Source organism: Chiloscyllium plagiosum, chromosome 18, assembly GCF_004010195.1.
Source record: "Chiloscyllium plagiosum isolate BGI_BamShark_2017 chromosome 18, ASM401019v2, whole genome shotgun sequence".
NCBI classification, from domain to species: Eukaryota; Metazoa; Chordata; class Chondrichthyes; order Orectolobiformes; family Hemiscylliidae; genus Chiloscyllium; species Chiloscyllium plagiosum.
Genome location: NC_057727.1, coordinates 54667072 through 54686288, shown reverse-complemented (window position 1 = coordinate 54686288; position 19217 = coordinate 54667072). Strand labels below are relative to the sequence as shown.

Here is a 19217-nt window from a genome sequence, read left to right as displayed (position 1 = left end):
ATAATCCTGTTTGGCAATCATTCATCCTTGGTAACTGATGAGGTCTCTTCATTATTTGATTGTGGCCGAGACCTACATTATGACAAGAGGTTAATGGAGGAGTTAAAGCTAACAAATATTGTCAGTGGAAAATGATCAATGTGTTCTTATTGCAGATTATTGACATCCATTCAACTACAGAAAATGCATATATAATGCAAATAATATTGAATATAGCTACAGGAGAGCATTATTAATGTGCATTGTTCGTTGTTCTATATAATTTATCTGCCAAAAAATTAGTCATCAGTAGTTTCTCCATCAAAGCAACAACATATTTAGTTTTGTAAATTTGGCTCCTGTATCACTAGATTGATCCAATCTTGTTTATTGGTAAACCTGTTGTTTAACTCAGTTGAAAGAATACAAACTTGACAAAGAGACCAACAGCAAGCCAACAGAGGTTAGAAACATTTGAACTGCATAATTTATGAAGATAATGCTTACACTTACCAGGTACAGATGACTGAATTCTTGATAACACATAATAAATATTGAGACTATGGGGAAGTTATACTAAAGGAAAGTAACTGCTAACAACTTATAAAGGAAAATGTAAGGCCAGGCCGCAAAACTGAGAAACTAACGAACATTGAAAATGTGTACAAAGTTAAAAATCACACAACACCAGGTTATAGTCCAACAGGTTTATTTGGAAGCATTAGATGTTGTGGAGTATAAGATCATAGGACACAGAATTTATAGCAAAAGTTTACAGTGTGATGTAACTGAAATTATATATTGAAAAAGACCTGAATTGTTTGTTAAGTTTCTCATCTTTTAGAATGGGCATGTTGGTTTCAGTTCTTTCATATGTAAATTCCAGAACTTTCTTAAAGTTACATTCTCAAGTGAACTTTAACAATAGGTGCCATGTTAGCCCAGATAATGCATTGAAGGTGTGAGGTGCCCTGTGTGAGGCTGTCTGTGCCCCAACGTTCAGACTGAATCTAATCTAGAAAAGGGACTTACAGAATCTAACATGATTTAATGCAATTTTTCAGCAAAATAAAATGTAATTCTGCAAGTACAAATTCACTCCACAAACTTATTGTGTGTGTGTGCGTGTGCCGGGGTGTATGAGTGTTTGTGAGAGAGTGTGTGAGAGTGCTAAGGGATATCACCAATAAATTCTGTGTTGTATGATCTTATATTCCACAACCACCTGATGAAGGAGCAGTGTTCAGAAAGCTAATGCTACCAAATAAACCTGTTGGACTATAGTCTGGTGTTGTGTGATTTTTAACTTTGTACACCCTCAGTCCAACACTGGCACTTCCAAATCTTTGAAAATGTGGAATTATTCCGGCCAATTGTTATCTGTAACGAGAAGCAACAGGTTCTAATGTTTGTGGGGTCTGCATTGCATGAGATGTTTCTGTCATGATTAGAGCAGCACTTTGATAACTTTGTTACTTCAAGATCTTTATTGGTTTCCAATGGAAATGGTTTGTTTGGACACCTTTTACACAATCACATTATACAATATCGTGTTATATTCAATACTACAGCCATCACAGTATACAGTGCAGCATACATTTACAATGTTCATACATGAATTATTCATTGCACTTATAACAGTGAGTTTTACAATCCTCCTTCCAAGTCCATGGAAGTCAGGTTCAGTTTAGGAAGTCACCTTATTTTCATACACAACATGTAAAAACTCTACACAGATAACAACTGAATACAGTTTCTCAATGGCCTATATCAGCCAGCCACAAACACAAGATTTTTTTTGCTTTTTAAAATTATTTTTTAAACAAGCACAAGTTGGCAGGATTGCTGGTATGTGATACCCACACCCAGTGGCTGTTTAGATAATCTGATGAGATTTACACACTGTACAAATATTTACAAAGAGAAACAAATATCGTCTTTAGCAGCCAAATCAACTGCATTAAAATGTTCAAACTTGAATAAAGTGGAGGCTGCACTGACTAAAGGCTCATCATATAGGGAGAAAGGGGCTGACATAGGCAAACAAAGTGAGGAGGATAAAGATAGCATGTCTACCTTTTCCATTTTTCTGGACATATAGTCCTAATGGTCAAGAAATACAGGCACTGGAGCCATGAGAGAGACTTACCTGCTCTCAAATAGAACCTTGGGCATTTATTCTCTACTAAGCCAAAGACAATGAAACCTGCTGTAGCATCCTCATTATCACCCTGACTGAGATTTAGTAACTCTATCATAACCTAATAGTTCAAGGCTCCAGCTATTCGCTTAACGTGTTCAGACTCCAATAGTTACATATAACTATTGTGCCAGTGCACAATATTGACCTCAGTAAGTTCCCAATACCATTCAATACCCATCTCCTCTAAATTCACCTTCTTTAAGGTTGCAGTGTAATATCTCTCTTCAAGAATGTGGTTCATTAGCAAATGAAGATAACAGATGAGCGCTGAGGTGAGATAGTAACACTTAGAGACTGGAGATGACTGCCAAGGTCTTGATAACGTTGAATGTCTGTGTGGCCTCTGTGGCAATCTGTGATTTGGTATTGTTAGTGGTGTTGTGTGGCCTGTGCTGTATTACATTTTACCTGTTAAAGGGACATTTAGACAACAATTTCTAAAGGCATTTCATTCACACTGCACTCAATCTACAGTCTCATCTCAAAACAAGGAATACCTTTAATATTTAAACTGTACATTGCGTTTACTCACCAATAAACCCCAGATTAATATTTAAAAACATGGAAAATAGGCAAAGATGTCCCTAATCTTTATAAAGAATCTGTTTCAAATAATCCCCATTAAATAAAAACATTTTTAACCTATCTCAGTTTACACTTTGAAACCTGTTGCGTGTGCTTGAAACATCATGTTGATTTATATAGCTTTTCATAAACAATTACATCTTAATTCCATTCTATGGGATTGGTAGACAAAATTGCAATGCTGTCACATCATCTTGAACTACTTGATGGCTATTTTGCTATTCATAAAGTTCACTGATGTTCTCCAGTAGCAGTAATCCAGCAGTTCAGCATTAGCACACCAGATACACCTTTGTCAACTATCCACAACATTTAAGTCTGAGAAATGGCATATTTATGATTTGCTCTTTAAATCAATGAGCATAGATTCAGCTCAGCCTGCACTGATAATCTATCAATTCAATCTCTCATGGATATTTGTCAAATATTCCATGTTCTTATATTCAAATATTCTGAACAGACAGTGTTCCCTGTTAAGTTGCCCCTGTTAAGAGATTAGAACTAATTGAGATCTTCATTTTAGAAATAGTTCTATGTTCTAATTTGACTGCATAGAATTCTCTTATTCACTTTTCATTATCCATGCTGACAGTCTCAAATGTGTAATAGCTTGTTAAATAAGATTTGAATTTTTCTTGCAAATGCAATGGCTGCAAAGCTCTAATGAAGAAGCTCAGTCTTTCTAGTATTTTTAAGAAGGCGGCTGAATTCAATTTACTGACTTATTTTGTTTGAGAGATAATTGTGGATCTTCGTGGTGGGATGCAGGATAATAGTGGACAGTAATGTTTGGTTATGTATCTGTGTTCTTCATTCACAAATACCACACACGAGAGGAAGTAAATCTTTGATTGCACAACCCTTAAAAACACCTAAAACCTAAATGCATCAAACTTCTTAGATAGTAAATCTCTTTTTTAATAGCTTTCAAAATATACACCATCTCTCTTACAGAATTGTAAATAATTTTATGTACATTTTTAATGCTAGATACTCTGAAGTAAAATTTGAGTATTTTATAGAACCATATTATATTCCTCAATTTGATATATCTCTATATAAATATATATACTGCCAATTGGATTGTAAATGCATCCTCCTATGATGATAATTTTATACAGAAATATTACTGCATCTCCCAAAATGTTAGTGCCACCCTGAAGGGATTTTGTCTTAGGGTGCTCACTGAATACATGATTAGTCGCAAATAGCAATGTAGGTTCACACCAATTATTTTTCCAGAGTTGATTATTCATGCATTTACATACACTTGCACATACAAACATACATACAGGTTGACATCACAACATATGGAAGGTGCAGATAGCTTGCTGATTACGGGTGAAACGGCACAAAATGGGGAGGGAGCAGTAGTCAGTGAAACCATCCAGCCACCTAGAAAAAGTGACATGCCTAAGGCTCTATGTAGTAACAGGGGTATTTAGGACTCTACTGATTGAATTTTAAATCTTGGGAAGGAGTCTGTAGGTCAACTCCAATAAACAGCCCCACTTTATTCAAATTCCTTTCTAGGTTTCTGCCAGTAAAGGGGTAGAACATCAGGTTGATGTTCTAAGGCATATGTCAAGTGTGATGATGTTCATTCATCAGAAAGTAGCTGACGGCAGAGGCATCTGGAACTTAGAGATTGACTGAAGATTGATCTCTAATTTGAAGTTGCATGGATGATGGATGATTTGGTGATGTCGGTGTTGGAGTTTGTATAATTCCACTTGTTTCCAGATGGGGATTCATGATAGACGGGTGGTAGTCCAAAGAGGGAAGTGAAAAGGATCACAAAAATTAGAAAAAACTTACTGAAATCAAACATCCTACACATTAATCTTAAAATAAATCACCAACTTCTGGATGTTTGACCTTCAAGGCTTTGAGTTCAACGTCCAAGTCTGACCATCTAAACTATAAATCAATGTTCTTAACCTACATTCCTCAGGTCAACTCAAACCTCACCTCAGCTTTCTCTGATTGATGTATGTGCATTTAATTTGCCTTTAGTATTTACAATGGGAAACACTTAAGCGCTTCCGTATCTGGGAATTATTAGTCTGGATTGTCATTCCATTAGCAATACAGCTGGAAGAGTAGAGAGTCAGATGTTTAGAATATGATGTATCCAGTTTAAACAGAAATGTCCTGCTCCAAGACTGGGAAATCTAATAGATAATGAATTGGGTTCCCCGAGTACAGCTGGAACTTCCTGGGTCGTGGCTTGCCAAGAGCAAGTGCATACGTTTAATATGGGAACATTAACAACTACAATACCAAACAAAATGGAAGGCAAGCACTGAATCAGCAAGTCATGCTCTAACCTGGAGACGAAGACACGCACAGTACTAATCCACTGCTTTAACGTGGCGATGCCTTTGGCAACGGATCCCGTCAAAGGTTCAACAACACCCCACTTGACAGGTCACGACAGGTAATGAGTTACACTTACAAACATTGCTTCTCAATATCAATAGCATAATCTTAATTTACGCCATTTATATATAACATGGAATTCAGTATTAAATATTAACACAGTTTTCTCATCATTGCATAGAAAATCTGAATTGGTAATTGTTTTCCTTCATCCTATTCTGATGAGTGGAAGCCCAAATGAATTGCACATTACCATAGGACCAGGGCAGAGGCAAGCTTTCTCTTCCACAGTTGTGCTCTTGTCAGCCTCCCACTGACCTATTGTTTCCAAAAGTACCATCCCTCCCTTTCTACCCCATACAACTCCAGTACTGCATAGCGGCAAGGAAAAATGCAGGTCATATACAAAAGAAAACAAAAATCTGTTTGAGGTATACAATAGAAAATTGGAATGATTAAGGCGGTTGCAAAATAGCATATAGAAAAATACCAGGCAAACATATTAACGAGAAAACACTTATGTAGAGTACACTCTCTGAAAATAAAAGAATGGAATAGCTTCTGATAGCTGCATGGCATGACTGGCCACGATGTCAGTCCAGGTGTCACCAGTTATATGGTCACTTTTAACACTTCTGGTCGTTATGACCAGTGCTTGTGGTTCACAATCATTGAAGAATGCTAGGTCCTGGGTAAGGGGCTGAGTACTGCCATCATACTCTAGAATGCCTCGAGGCCCACAATACTCTGCACACAAGAGTTGCACCTGCCCATCGCAAAAAATCAGCCGGAAACTGAACAAAAGACAGTGGAATGTTTGGGGAAAATGGAGCCTTTGCTCCCAGCCCTAAAAAAGGTAATAAGTTCACCTCAGGGAATTCTGGTCTATGAATACAGAAAAAACCTATGAAGATCAAAAGCTTTAGTGAGAGAAACTGGACTCTGTGCATACTCCAGTCTTTCCCTTCAGGGTCCAAGGTAAGAGGACATTGAACAAACCCAGGCATAAGATATTCCAAATTCTGCAAACATCATTCGGAGGTAAAAAGATTCCAAATATTCATCATGAAGCAGAAGGCATCCCCAAACCATCACTGGATATTGTCATGTGATAGCCAATAGATGGAGGTTCTCAATGGCCTAAAAAAGGCTTCACTTCTAAAATTCCACCAAAACTAGCAGAAGATTCAAACTTTGTCAAAATTTGGCTTCCAAAATTTAATTGTGCGCCCATGTGTCATAGTATCCTGAGAACCAAGACATCAGATATCCTGAAACGCTGTGCAACACCCTCAATTCTTCAGGCAACCTGCGACAATGCTGACAGCACTGTCAGCTTTTGTGTAAACTCTTAACAAAGTACAGCGTTCCCCTTTGGATGCGTTTTCCTCTTCACATTGCATAGACAGACACTGACGAGCTTCACCTTACTATTTCCTCTATGGGACGACCAGAAAATCCTAAAAAGAAACAAAACAAAAAGCGAATGAGAAATAAAAGCAAAGCACTGTGAATGCTGGTGATTTGAAATTTTAAAAAAAGTGCTGGAGTAGAAGAGCTATATTGGTCTTGAAATGTTAACTGTTTCACCGGAGATGCTGTTAAGCCTGCTGAGTATATCCAGCACTTTGTTTTATATTTGAATGATAAACCATTTTGTATGTCATTATCTTCAAATAGGTGAGTGAGATGTAAATACAGCAATAATGTGTAGCTTCTGCCCAAAGTAAACTCTGAAGTGTGAAGACCTAAATTAGACTGATAAATATAACACAAAATTAGCTCATCTCACAGTATGTCAGGCTGCATCAGGAAAGACTCAGGCATCAACATAATTCTTGGATAACTTGTGATGTGACGAATACTACAAAAGTTACAAAATTGCTGATCATTACTTAAAGGTTAGCTAGCAAGTGAGGTCACAGCAGAAACCTGCGAATTGAACTTAGTTTACCTAACAGGAGTGAGGGACGAACTAAAGGAAATTAAGCGAGCTGTATTATTGATAGAAAGGTTGGGACAAGAAAACTCTCAAAATCTGAAATCTTAAGACTCTTGCAACTTCAAATGTATGTAGAATAAGTAAAGGATCAGACAAAATAAGTGCAAGTGAGTGTTAGTCCCCAAAAATTAGAAAAAAAGAGAACAAACTGGAAATGTGGAGAAATAAAGCAACTGGGAAATTTGGCCCATTGTAGCTCTGTTAGTTCTTCAGATGGAGCTTTCAAATTTGTTTACTATGCATTTTCTTGTATTGCTTAATAATCTTCTTCATCAAACAGAGGACCAAATCTCCTTCCAATGATATTATACCGCCTACTTCAGTAACTACCTGATACAGAGCCTTCTATATTTTTAAAACTTCAGTTGAGGTAAAAAAAAGCTTTCATTTGTGATAATCCTAAAGCCTTTGTTACCGATTTTCCAGGCACTGAAATAACCTTCTAATTTTGGAACAAATTGGTCTGATATTCCAATAAATTGTAATTTGTCAATGTGATTAATTAATACTTTGTTCTCTTGGTTGTTCGCTCGTGTTATTAAGGGTTTGAGTTCATTTAAAGCTCAGCTGCCCATATCTCAACTTGTAGAAAGCCCTAATCAGCCATCACCCCCAGTGTTTGACGAAATATACTGGCTTCCATTCCACCAATTCTTCAATTTTTAAGATTCTCAGCCTTGGCTACAAATCATTTGATTGCCGTATCTCTCCCAGTACCTTCCATCTTCACAATCTTCTAAGATAGCTGCACTCATTAAATCTGACCTCTTGTCCTTGCACAATTTAAACTGCTCAGCTATTGACCGTCACGTAGACTGGGTGCAAAAGAGTCAATTAATTCACTCTGAATTGTTGAGCTGATACCTTAAATATCAGTTATTAATCTTCTTAAATGGATTCCATGAGCCTCTGCACCCTTTTCTACATTAGGCCAGGACTGTTCCATCTTGCCTGTCTCCCCAAAGGCATGGGATCACTCTCTCCCGAGGACTCTATTTTCTCTCTCACAACCCAGGTTTTTAACTCTCATCCCCCCTGGCTTCAGCACCCACCAACAAATCCCTGCATCGGGAATCAGCACCTGTTGCCCCCATCGAGCAGGCGTAGGTTACAGTGTCATGCTGCCCGTTTGCTCTGCTGCTAATCCACTTGAAAGCCAAATCTGTCAATTAGTAGTCATGATATGGAAGTGCCATTGTTGGACTGGGGTGTCTAAAGTTAAAAATCACACAACACCAGGTTATAGTCCAACAGGTTTGTTTGGAAGCACTAGCTTCCATCACCCACCATGCACGTGGCAGGTACTCATGACTTGGCCAACATTGTCTATCTCATGCACTGCAGGCAAGGATGCCCTGAGGCATGGTACATTGGTGAGACCGAGCAGAGGTGACAGCAACTGAAGAATGGACATCGCAAACAATCACCACCTCCCGGTCAGGCAACACTTCAGCTGTCAGGGACATTCGACCTTGGACCACTGAGTGACCATCCTCCAAGGCGGACTTCAATTCAGGCAACAACGCAAAATGGCCGAGCAGAGGCTGATACCCATGGGGATGGCCTCAACAGGACCTTGGGTTCATGTCACACTACAGGTGACCCCACTGCACTACACACACACACATGCACGTGCACGGACACACACACAGTCCTACAGACCCATACACTCATGCAGACCCTCTCTCATACACTCACAAACACATCCTCTCACAGACTTATACACCTTTACACTCACACAGACACACACACACAGTCAACTCCCCCAACCACCACAGACCCACATGCATGCGCACACACACACCTAGACCCACATGCACACACACACAACATATAAGTTTGTGAGGTGAATATGTACTTGCAGAATTACATTTTATTTTGCTCAAAAACTGCATTTACATGTAAGATTCTGTAAGTCCCTTTATTCAAAAACAGAGTCAGTCTGAACACTGGGGCACGGACAGACAGACTTTAACCTCACACCTTCGATGCATTATCTGAGCTGACATGGCACCGGTTGTTAGGACTCACTTGAGAATGCAACTTTAAAAAGAAAGTTCTGGGATTTACACATGAAAGAACTGAAATCAACATGGTCATTCTAAAAGATGAGAGACTTAACAAACAATCCATGTCTTTTCCAATATATCATTTAAGTTGCATCACACTAAACCTTTGCTATTAATTCTGTATCTTACGATCTTATACTCCACAATCATCTGATGAAGGAGCAGCGCTCTGAAAGCTAGTTCTTCCAAATAAATCTGTTGGACTATAACCTGGTATTGTGTGATTTTTAATTGTCAGTTAGGCTTGCTTCCTATAAGCAAACAAAGTCACAAATGGAAGTTAAAACTCCACTGCATGCAGGAGAATCCTGACTTCCAGCTTTCTTACATTCTACTATTCCACCCAGCTCCAATGGCAGCTGATAGGTCAGGTTAGTTAAGGTCCATTCCTATGCTTCTTTTTATAAAGCCAAGCAAGCTGTATGACTTTATTTATAGCTGTTTCAAATTGTCTTGCTTCTTTCCAAAATTGAACAATGGACACCCTCCCTCAACCCTCTTGCTCTCTTTGTCACACCAGTGTTAAAATTGTACAATTTAGCATATATTGCTACTCACTAGCCATGACCTGGGATTGACACCCTGAGTTAGGAGCCTTGAATTTTTTAAAATTCAAAAAGCAAGATCAATAATTTGAAATTTATAGTCCACACCCTGGCAAAGTATCTCTTGTATTTTGTTTAGAGGCTTTATGGCCACTGTTGGATATTTGCATAATTTCTTTTACATTCATTCATGAAACGTGGGCTTCACTGGCTAGGCCATTATTTATTGCCCTTCCTTAATTGCATTGAATTCAAATTCCACTCTTTGGCATGGTGGAATTTAAACTCAGGTTCCAAGAACATTACCTACTCTCTGGATTAATCTTCCAGCAATAATACCAACGAAATTATCACCTCGCCAAGTGATTCATTAATTCAGCATAGCCTGGAAATTAAAGTTCCAATTTTCTTACCTAGATGGCTCAATAGCAACACTATCTTCTTTTCTCTTCTCACATCTAGTGTTGTGAGAGGGTGACATTACGTTTGCCTCCACTGCTATGTTCCCCTGGAACTGGTCACTATACTGAGGTCAAGGACTATAGCTTGACAGGGAAGACTCGATATCAAGCATGGTCGTCTATTCTTGGTAACTGCCATAAGTGTACTGGAAAGATGTGCAGTTTGATCACTAACCTGTTTTGCCACATTATTAATGCACCTTCTATGGTTATCTAGTCTTGGAATAGGATTTGAAAATGGAGTTTCTGGCTCAGAGGCAGGGATGCTACCCATTGTACTACAAATCCCCTCAAAATATTGGTACACTATTAATCAGATGAAAGATCATTCATAGTAGGTGCCAAATGACAAATGTGGTGAACTATCCTGAAGTTACTTCACATCAGCTCTGATGAAGAGTCATCTAGAATTGAAACGTTCGCTTGCTCTCTCCATGGATGCTGCCTGACCCACTGTGAAACCCAGCATGTTTTGTTTTCAGTACAGATTCCAGCATCTGGTTCTACAATTGGGTGAACTGTGCTTGATTATATCTATTCAGCTTCCACAACACAAATAGCTTCCAATTTCATAGCACACTAGGAGACAAGATCAAGATTGAACTTAAGAAAAAAAAACAAATTACAAAACTACTTTGTGCAAGATAATTTAGAGGCTACTTTATAATGAGAATGAGTATAAGAATTAGAAGGAGCTGCTTGACTCAGGAATCCACAGTGGCCTGGAGGGAGGCCACAAGAATCACTGATGCACTTCTCCTTTACTCATTAAGGGTAAATCCAACTTATACTGATGGAATATACTTTTTCTCCTTTCATCAACTGTATACGTTCCAAGTGTAACTCACAAGTAACATGAACTAAGCAATTATATTGCCAATGAATGGATTGTTGCACTTGACAACAGTGCTAATGCTGAATTGATTTATCATGGTTGCAGGGTTCACCTGTTACATTTTACAGCCTTGTATATAAATCTGCCAGTATTCTGCCTCACTGCATTTCCCAGTTTGTCATATGGAATGCCTCGAGTGAGCTTTATTAAACCCTGCATTGGAATGCATGAAACGGTTTAAACCAATACATGATGGGAGAGAAGTGGCTGAAAGGATTTCTGGAATAATCAGAAACAGGAGCCAAATAATTTTGTATTTTTCCAAAATATTCATATCTTCAGCAAAGCATCATTAAAAGCTCAACAAAGAGATACTGAACAAGCTTTACTGAGCCCTGACCGAGACCAATTCCACCTATGGGCCTAATCTTTGTTTCTGTCTCTAAGTGAATTAATGCCCAATTTAAATTTTCACCTTCAAGGTTCTACATGGCTCTCATCCCACCAATAAAACCTCTGTACATTTCCTTCTGTCATTGTGCAAGGTTGCTTAATTCAAATTATTTGTTTACTTCTTTTATTATTTCTTTCATTAGGCATCATTGCTAAGGCCAGAATTTGTTGGTCATTCCTAATTACTCCAGAATTGCCCATGTCAGAAGGCAGTTAAAAAGTCAACCCATATTGGCTTGGGGTGGGGGGGTGGTCAGGAGTCACACAAAGACATGACCATTTAAATGAATCATACAGCAAAACATTTAAATGAATCATACACCAGTCCACGCCAAACATAATTCCAAATTAATGTAGTCCCACCTGTTCCTAGCCTGTATCCCTCCAAACCTTTCCTATTCATGTACTTATCTAAGTGCTTTTTAAACAATGTGTGCACACAATCACCACTTCCTCAGGAACTTCATTCCACACATGAACCATCCTCTGTGTAAAGAATTTGTCCCTCGTGTCTTTTTAAAATCTCTCTCCTCTCTGCTTAAAAATGTGTCCCCTAGTTTTGAAATTATCCATCCCAGGGAAAAAAACACATTCCATTAATGCTTTCTATATCCCTGTTTAAGATCACTTGTCAACCTCCTACATTCCAGTGGAACAAGTCCCAGCCTATCCAGCCTATTTCTTTATAACTCAAATCTTCCACACCTGGCAACAACCCTCTCTAGTTTAATAAGATGGCAGATTTCTATTCCTGAAGGGTTGAACTAGATGGGTTTTTAACATATTCCTATTGTTTACATAGGATTACATATTCCTATTGGGCTAGTTTTTTTTATTGAAACTTGTGGGTCTGGATTACTAGTCTAGTGACATTACCATTTTGCTAACATCTTCCATAGTGCAAAACAACTTTGTTTTAGTTTAAATTCCTTAGTTTGAACCACTGAACAAATCAGAACAAAAGTGATTTTACAGAAATGGGTTATAAATTGTATGTCAAATGGAATGCTTTATTTCACTCATTACTATTTAAAGAATCACAATGGTTTCTCTCCTGCATGTTTGATAATGCTCATGTGAAGAGTTTTAGGACACTAAATCTAAAGTGCTACACAAAGTACTGTTGTTGAATACGAAATCCTTTCCCACCTTGAGTGGGCGGCACGGTGGCACAGTGGTTAGCACTGCTGCCTCACAGCGCCTGAGACCCGGGTTCAATTCCCGCCTCAGGCGACTGACTGTGTGGAGTTTGCATGTTCTCCCCGTGTCTGCGTGGGTTTCCTCTGGGTGCTCCGGTTTCCTCCCACAGTCCAAAAGATGTGCAGGGTCAGGTGAATTGGCCATGCTAAATTGCCCGTAGTGTTAGGTAAGGGGTAAATGTAGGGGTATGGGTGGGTTTCGCTTCGGCGGGTCGGTGTGGACTTGTTGGGCCGAAGGGCCAGTTTCCACACTGTAATGTAATCTAAATTACTTACAGCTGCTACTCTTCCCACATAGTTGTTCTTAGAATAATCTTAAAGATAAGACATGAGGGCACCAATGCTTTTGAAAGTTGATTTTCAATGTCAATTTATATGGATTTGGAATAAGAAACTTAACATTTGACCTGCCTTTTTGGATTTTTCTTCCTGGACTCTTCTCTCATTTTAAAATCTCAAAACATTTATTTTTCATCACAGGTCACATGTAGGCCAGAGAAGAATGGTAGATTTTTTCCTTTAAACCAGACGTGTTTTTATGATAATTGGCAGTCATGGTTACCATTAGACTAGCTTTTTTATTCTAGATTTCTTTAACCAAATTCACATTTCGCCATCGGTGGCTGTGGTGAGATTTGAACCTTTGTCCTCAAAACTATAGCCTAGGATTCTGGATTACTCATCCAGTGACAACATTACCATGACATGAGTGGAATCTACAATAGTGGAGGCAATGCTGCTGTGAAAGCAAACATTTAATTATAGCTTACAGCTAATAAATACATGGTTCTGTTCTTGACGTTTTGTTTTGGTGGCACAGAACAATAGAGTTAGCAGTGTGAGAAGAAAGTTCTTGGGAAAGAAATACTAAGCTTAAGGTGGGAAAGGATTCGTATTCAACAACAGCACTTTGTGTAGCACTTTAGATTTAGTGTCCTAAAACTCTTCACATGAGCATTATCAAACATGCAGGAGAGAAACCATTGTGATTCTTTAAATAGTAATGAGTGAAATCAGGTAATGAGAAAACAGAAAATGGATTGCATGAACTAGAACTAGAGGGAATGAGAAGGGAAAGCTGAGAAATTTCAGAAAATGCTGCAATTTCAAGGCTAAGATAAGATAGAATCTTAAAAGAAGCTTGATCCAGAGGGCTAAAAGTGACAGTGCAGCTTAACAGATGCTATTAACGTTTTAATACAGAAGATTGTGAATTCCTTGTTGGAACTGGTGAAAGTCTCGGCAGAATATTCAAGAAGACAACTGGAAATGGGTTAGGAGAAAGCTGGTTGTCATTACATTCTAGGATAATACTGGAATTGTGAGCAATTTTAACAGGTGACAGCAGGACCTGATAGGTTTAGGTGATCCATTTATGTCAATTTCCTTCGGATTTAAGAGACATTGCAGGGGATAAGCCAGGGTGAGTAATAGTTTTAAAGTGGACTGGGGCATCAAATGAAGGTCAAAATTGTGATAAAAAAAATCGGCAGTGGATCATAATGAACAGAAAATCAAATGATAGACAACTGGGATTTGAAGGGAATAGCGAGAGAGGTCTTTCCAAGCTAGACACAGAAGGAAGAGTAAACTGGGTAAGTGACCAGAAACAGTCTTTCTATTGTACCAGTAGTAATTTCTGAAGCAGCATTGCACACAGTCTCTGAATAGGACTTGCTCCATCCTGTTTTTGCAGCTTTCACCTGAAAACTGAAAAGTTGTGAGAAATTAAAACTGCAAGGGACGACGTACCCAATTTTCAAGATGCAGCTTATTGTGCCTCTGATAACATTAGCATTCTTCTAGATGAAGATATGCTTTGGGTGAACTAATTGAAGATGTGCCTGGAGGGCCACCTACAAATCTAAGTTACTGGTGCAAAATAAACCCTGCTGCATAGTGGCTGCGTATGATAAGCCTTTAAAGTTTCATAAGACAGTGTGAGTGGAAGAAAATTTATGGGCTGTGCAAAATTTGGACAGCTAATAAATAAGTCGCACTGGACAGATGTACTTCAGCTGATTTTCTGAGGTCTGACAATGTCTTCCTAATCAGATCTGCAGAGTATTTGATTCACTACTAAAATGTATCATTGCCTGCTGCCAACCACTGTGCATTGCCAATCTTTGTGCCAATCCGTTAGGTTGCCAGAGTGACATGATCCTCTGGCATACTTGCTCAATTAGTTCCCAAAGCAATATGCTTTTGTTCACATCCTCTGGAAGATAATCTTCTCTCTCCTTAAGCAAATTCAAGTGCAATGTTTTATCCAGTTGCCCTGTCAGATAATTATGCCGTTTTTAAGTTGGTGCTGCAGCACTTTAAATCCTGCTGCACCATCAGGTCCTTGAACAGTAAGTTCACAGTTTTACAATGAGACTGACCCAGCATGATCAGCACTCATTCAATCAATTGGGTGATATTCCTGCTACTTCGGATCAAGTACAAACATGACACAAAATACGGCATGATTGTTCCTGTAGGATATGATAACAGCTGGAAGCAACATATTAATAATTCTCCTGGAGCAACACTTCACAAAAATACATTTTAAAAAGCCGGACTCAGGACTTTAATTAGCAATGAGCATAGCCTGTTGAGTTTTGGTAACAAAATTTATAAAATTAGTGGGAAAGCTGTAAATGAAAATGCTCCCAAAATCTTTCAAGTCACTACAGACCACACAAATATAAACACTTTGATTAACATGTTTGATGCAGAGGAGGGTGCAAAGAATCTGCTGATTGCTTCCTCACATTCAATATGGTTTACTTTCCTTCAGCAGATGAGGAATATCATAAATGTTGTAACTTTGAAATTGAATTTTTGCCCTCAGTATGATGAAATCAGTGCACAAGGTTAGAACATCTTCACAATCATTGATAGACTCAAGGTCAGGTGGCACATAAGTGATAAACAGATTTAAGTTTCTCTACTCTGTCCCTCAGCCATACTTGCAATCTGCTCTTGAAAGAAACTGCATTTCAACAAGAGAAAAATAAAAGACAAATGTGAATTAAAGGGCTAGTTTCATTTCAGCATTTTCAATGTACCAGGACAAACATTTACTTCAAGCAACGGTTCATTTTTAGTGTCAGAGTAATACAGCATGGAAACAGACCGTTTGGTATAACTTGTCCATGCTGACCAGGTTCCCAAACTTAATTAGTCCCATTTGACCTATATCCCTCTAAACACTTGCTATCCATGTATCTGTCCAAATGACTTTTAAATGTTGCAATTGTACTTGCCTCTACTACTTCCTCTGGCAGGTCGGTCCATACACGCACCACCCTCTGTGTGAACAAGTTGCCCCTCAGGTCCCTTTTGAATTCTTCCCCTCTAACCTTAAACCTATGCCCTCTAGTTTTGGTCTCCCCTACCCTGGGAAAAAAGATCTTGGTTAATGACCATATCTTCTCTCATGATTTTATAAACCTCTGTAAGGTCACCTCTCAGCCTCCTATGCTCCAGGAAAGAAAAGTCCCAGCCTTTCCAGCCTCTCCTTATAACTCAAACCGTTCAGTCTCGGTAACATCCTTGTAAATCATTTCTGCACCCTTCCTTGTTTCATAATATGCTTCCTAAAGCAGAGCATCTACGTCATTTGAGCAATGATTTTAAAAATCCAGTCAACAGACAAATCCCATTCAGGGAGCAGGCTCACATAATAAATTATTATTAATGCAATAAGCATTTACAGAAGCCTTGATTTAAAGAGATTTTGTCTACTGGAAAGATTCATTGGCAAACTCTGATTTGTTTGGGGAGGGAGAACCTTTTCAAAATAAAATCTTTGTGCTGTTTTTCTCACAATTGCATCTTCTGAAAGTGTCAAGATTATGCATACAACTTCAAATTATGTCATCACACTGTCCCACTGAAGCAAGCAAAAATAAGATTGTTGAGCACTTTTTCAGGCTGTCAATGCAAATTTAAAGAAAATCATTTGTTTACTGAAATAAAACTATGTTCCATTGAAAAATGTAGTGGATTTTGATGCATTAAGGTACCTTTGAAACCTTAACAATTAAACAAATTATTATTTTTTATATGCCAGGTCCCATTGCGCAGCTTGTAGAATTCATGCAGGTACTGTTTATGCTATCACGCTCAACTTTAGATTTTCTTTAAAAAGCTGTATAACAGGATTTCCATACAGCTTTATTTTTAACTGGAGTGTTGCTTACTATTACGTTCTGTTCCATGCTATGTGTCAGCATCACTTCAATTTGCTGTTCTTATACAGCTGTCTTGATCAACTATTTCTAACTGTCATATGCAGGGTGCGTCAGAGTTTCCCTCCTCATCCTGGACACCTACCAGGGTAAAGCTTTATCAGTGCCTGCCCTTGGACTTATCCAGCAGTGAGTAGAGGATGGAAGTGACAGCACTGCCACTGAGCTTCGTGCTGTCTGCACATGCACTGCCAAGCAAAAGTCATAGGATAATGATCAGAAGTTCAGGCAGTGTTCCCCATTCATCCAGAGGCCACTCAGACTAACAACAGTTTACTAAATGCTCCACACTGAACGCAGAACTTCTTTGACTGGTTCATGGTCATAGCTTATTCAAGTAACGTAGCTGGGACAGGAGGTGGCAAGTTTTGGGAGAACGGAGATGAGATTATATGGCTATCATTTGCACAGATTACTGTGTAGATTATGGCACTGCAGGTCATTTACTTCACAGTACTGACTATTTTAAAAATCAGAACTTTGTGACAAAAACATAATATAATTGCTGAAAAGAATGAGTGCATGGGTATGAATCACTTCTTTTAATTCAGATTTTAATCTTGCAGGAAGATATATTCTATCTTCCTCTGTTTTAGCCCAACACTTGTCTGTGACATGATCATTGCACTTATTTTTGCACAGTCTCAAACAGCTGAGATTTTCATTTTGTAAATGTGGTGAGGGGGTGGGAGCAATGTTGTAAGGATCCAAATTGAGTCATTATTAACTCAACACCTTCACCCACCAGTTCCTATCCTGATAAACAGTTTCGGTACTGGCAGATGATGTGAGGGAGAACAACAACAGTGCTTGCTAACAAACTCTATGCTAAGCATAGAGTTATGCTTATCATAATTCACCCTTGCTGAGGTCAGAGTTATTTCCAGTTCGCTGTGAAGAAAGGAAGCAACTGTGGTTTTCACCTGTTGACGTACAAACATCTAGCAACACCACCTGAACATTTGCTAATTATTTTTCCAATTGATTTTAATGTTCTGCTCCTGAGTTAATACAACTAATTGTTCGCCCAGCCCCAAACAATTGTGGCTATGAAGCTGAGGCAGCACTGCAATGTGAAAACTGATGCAATATTTTGTTGACAAGATTAAAATGTTTCTTGAGTAGGCAGTATGTCTGTAGAGCTACTTCTGTCACATCAATATCAGGTACTGACCCATACAGTTCGAAGCTAGGGTAATGGGCATGTATCTTGCAACTCACTGCTTCAAGTGCTTTCCATTAGGTTCTGCTTTCCCTACACCACTGAAATTTTCCTCACCAGTTATAAATCAATAGCCATCTCGGAGGTGTACTATCCTGTCTCATTCTTCTCACAGACTGCAATTATTAACATGACTGACCTCATGCAATGCCATCTCCTGTTTCCTCCTTAAAAAAAATCACTTTTTTGACTGAACTTTTGATTATACCTCCACAACCTGAATCATTATTTCTGTTGAGTACCAAGCTTCATTCCACCTCCGGGAAGCGCCTTTGGATATTTTACTATGTTAAAGCCAAAAACTACAGTAAATGCTCGAAATCTGAAATAGGAAGTGCTGGAGGAACTCAGCAGGTCCAGCAGCATTTGTGGAGACAGAAACAGAGTTAACATTTTGAGTCCAAGCTTCACAACAGGAGAGGAGACGTGAATCTTTATTTGTGTTGGCTATTTGTAACTTGCTGAAAATGTATTGCTGGAAAAGCGCAGCAGGTCAGGCAGCATCCAAGGAACAGGAGAATCGACGTTTCGGGCATAAGCCCTTCTTCAGGCTATTTGTAACTTGCATTACTTTTTCTTTTACTCTAACTGCAAGGTTGAACAAGATTTACTGCTGTATCTGACCAATCATTATCTCCCTTATCAGACTCCTTATGTCCAATTCTAGTCCTATCTTACTATGTAACATGTCGCTGCACACTGGGTATCCCTGGCACTCACACCATCTATAAAAGCCCATTCTGCTCCCAAACTATACTATCCCCAGAGCAGACTTTCACAGTTCTTGACATTTGCCCCAGACATGGCAGATAATGGAAATTATCAGAGGTGAAAAATGTGGTGCTGGAAAAACACAGCAGGCCAGGCAGCATCCGGGGAGCAGGAGAATCGACGTTTCAGGCATAAGCCCTTCTTCAGGAATGAGGCTGGTGTGCCTAGCGGGCTGAGATAAAGGGTAGGGGGGAGGGACGCTGGGAATACGATAGGTGGAAGGAGGTGAGGGTGATAGGTCGGAGAGGGGGTGGGGGCAGAGAGGTCGGGAAG

The 19217-nt window shown here is 38.9% G+C and overlaps 1 protein-coding gene across 1 annotated transcript in view; it reads right to left on the bottom strand.

The window, feature by feature from the left end:
* Positions 1-1451: 1451 nt before the first annotated feature.
* The window catches only part of LOC122559103 (protein bassoon-like), a 505982-nt gene continuing 488216 nt past the window's right edge, over positions 1452-19217 (bottom strand). Inside the window, exon 15 of the mRNA XM_043708396.1 lies at positions 1452-6609. The gene's annotated coding sequence lies outside the window, so the exon portion shown is untranslated. The remainder of the gene's footprint in view (positions 6610-19217) is intronic.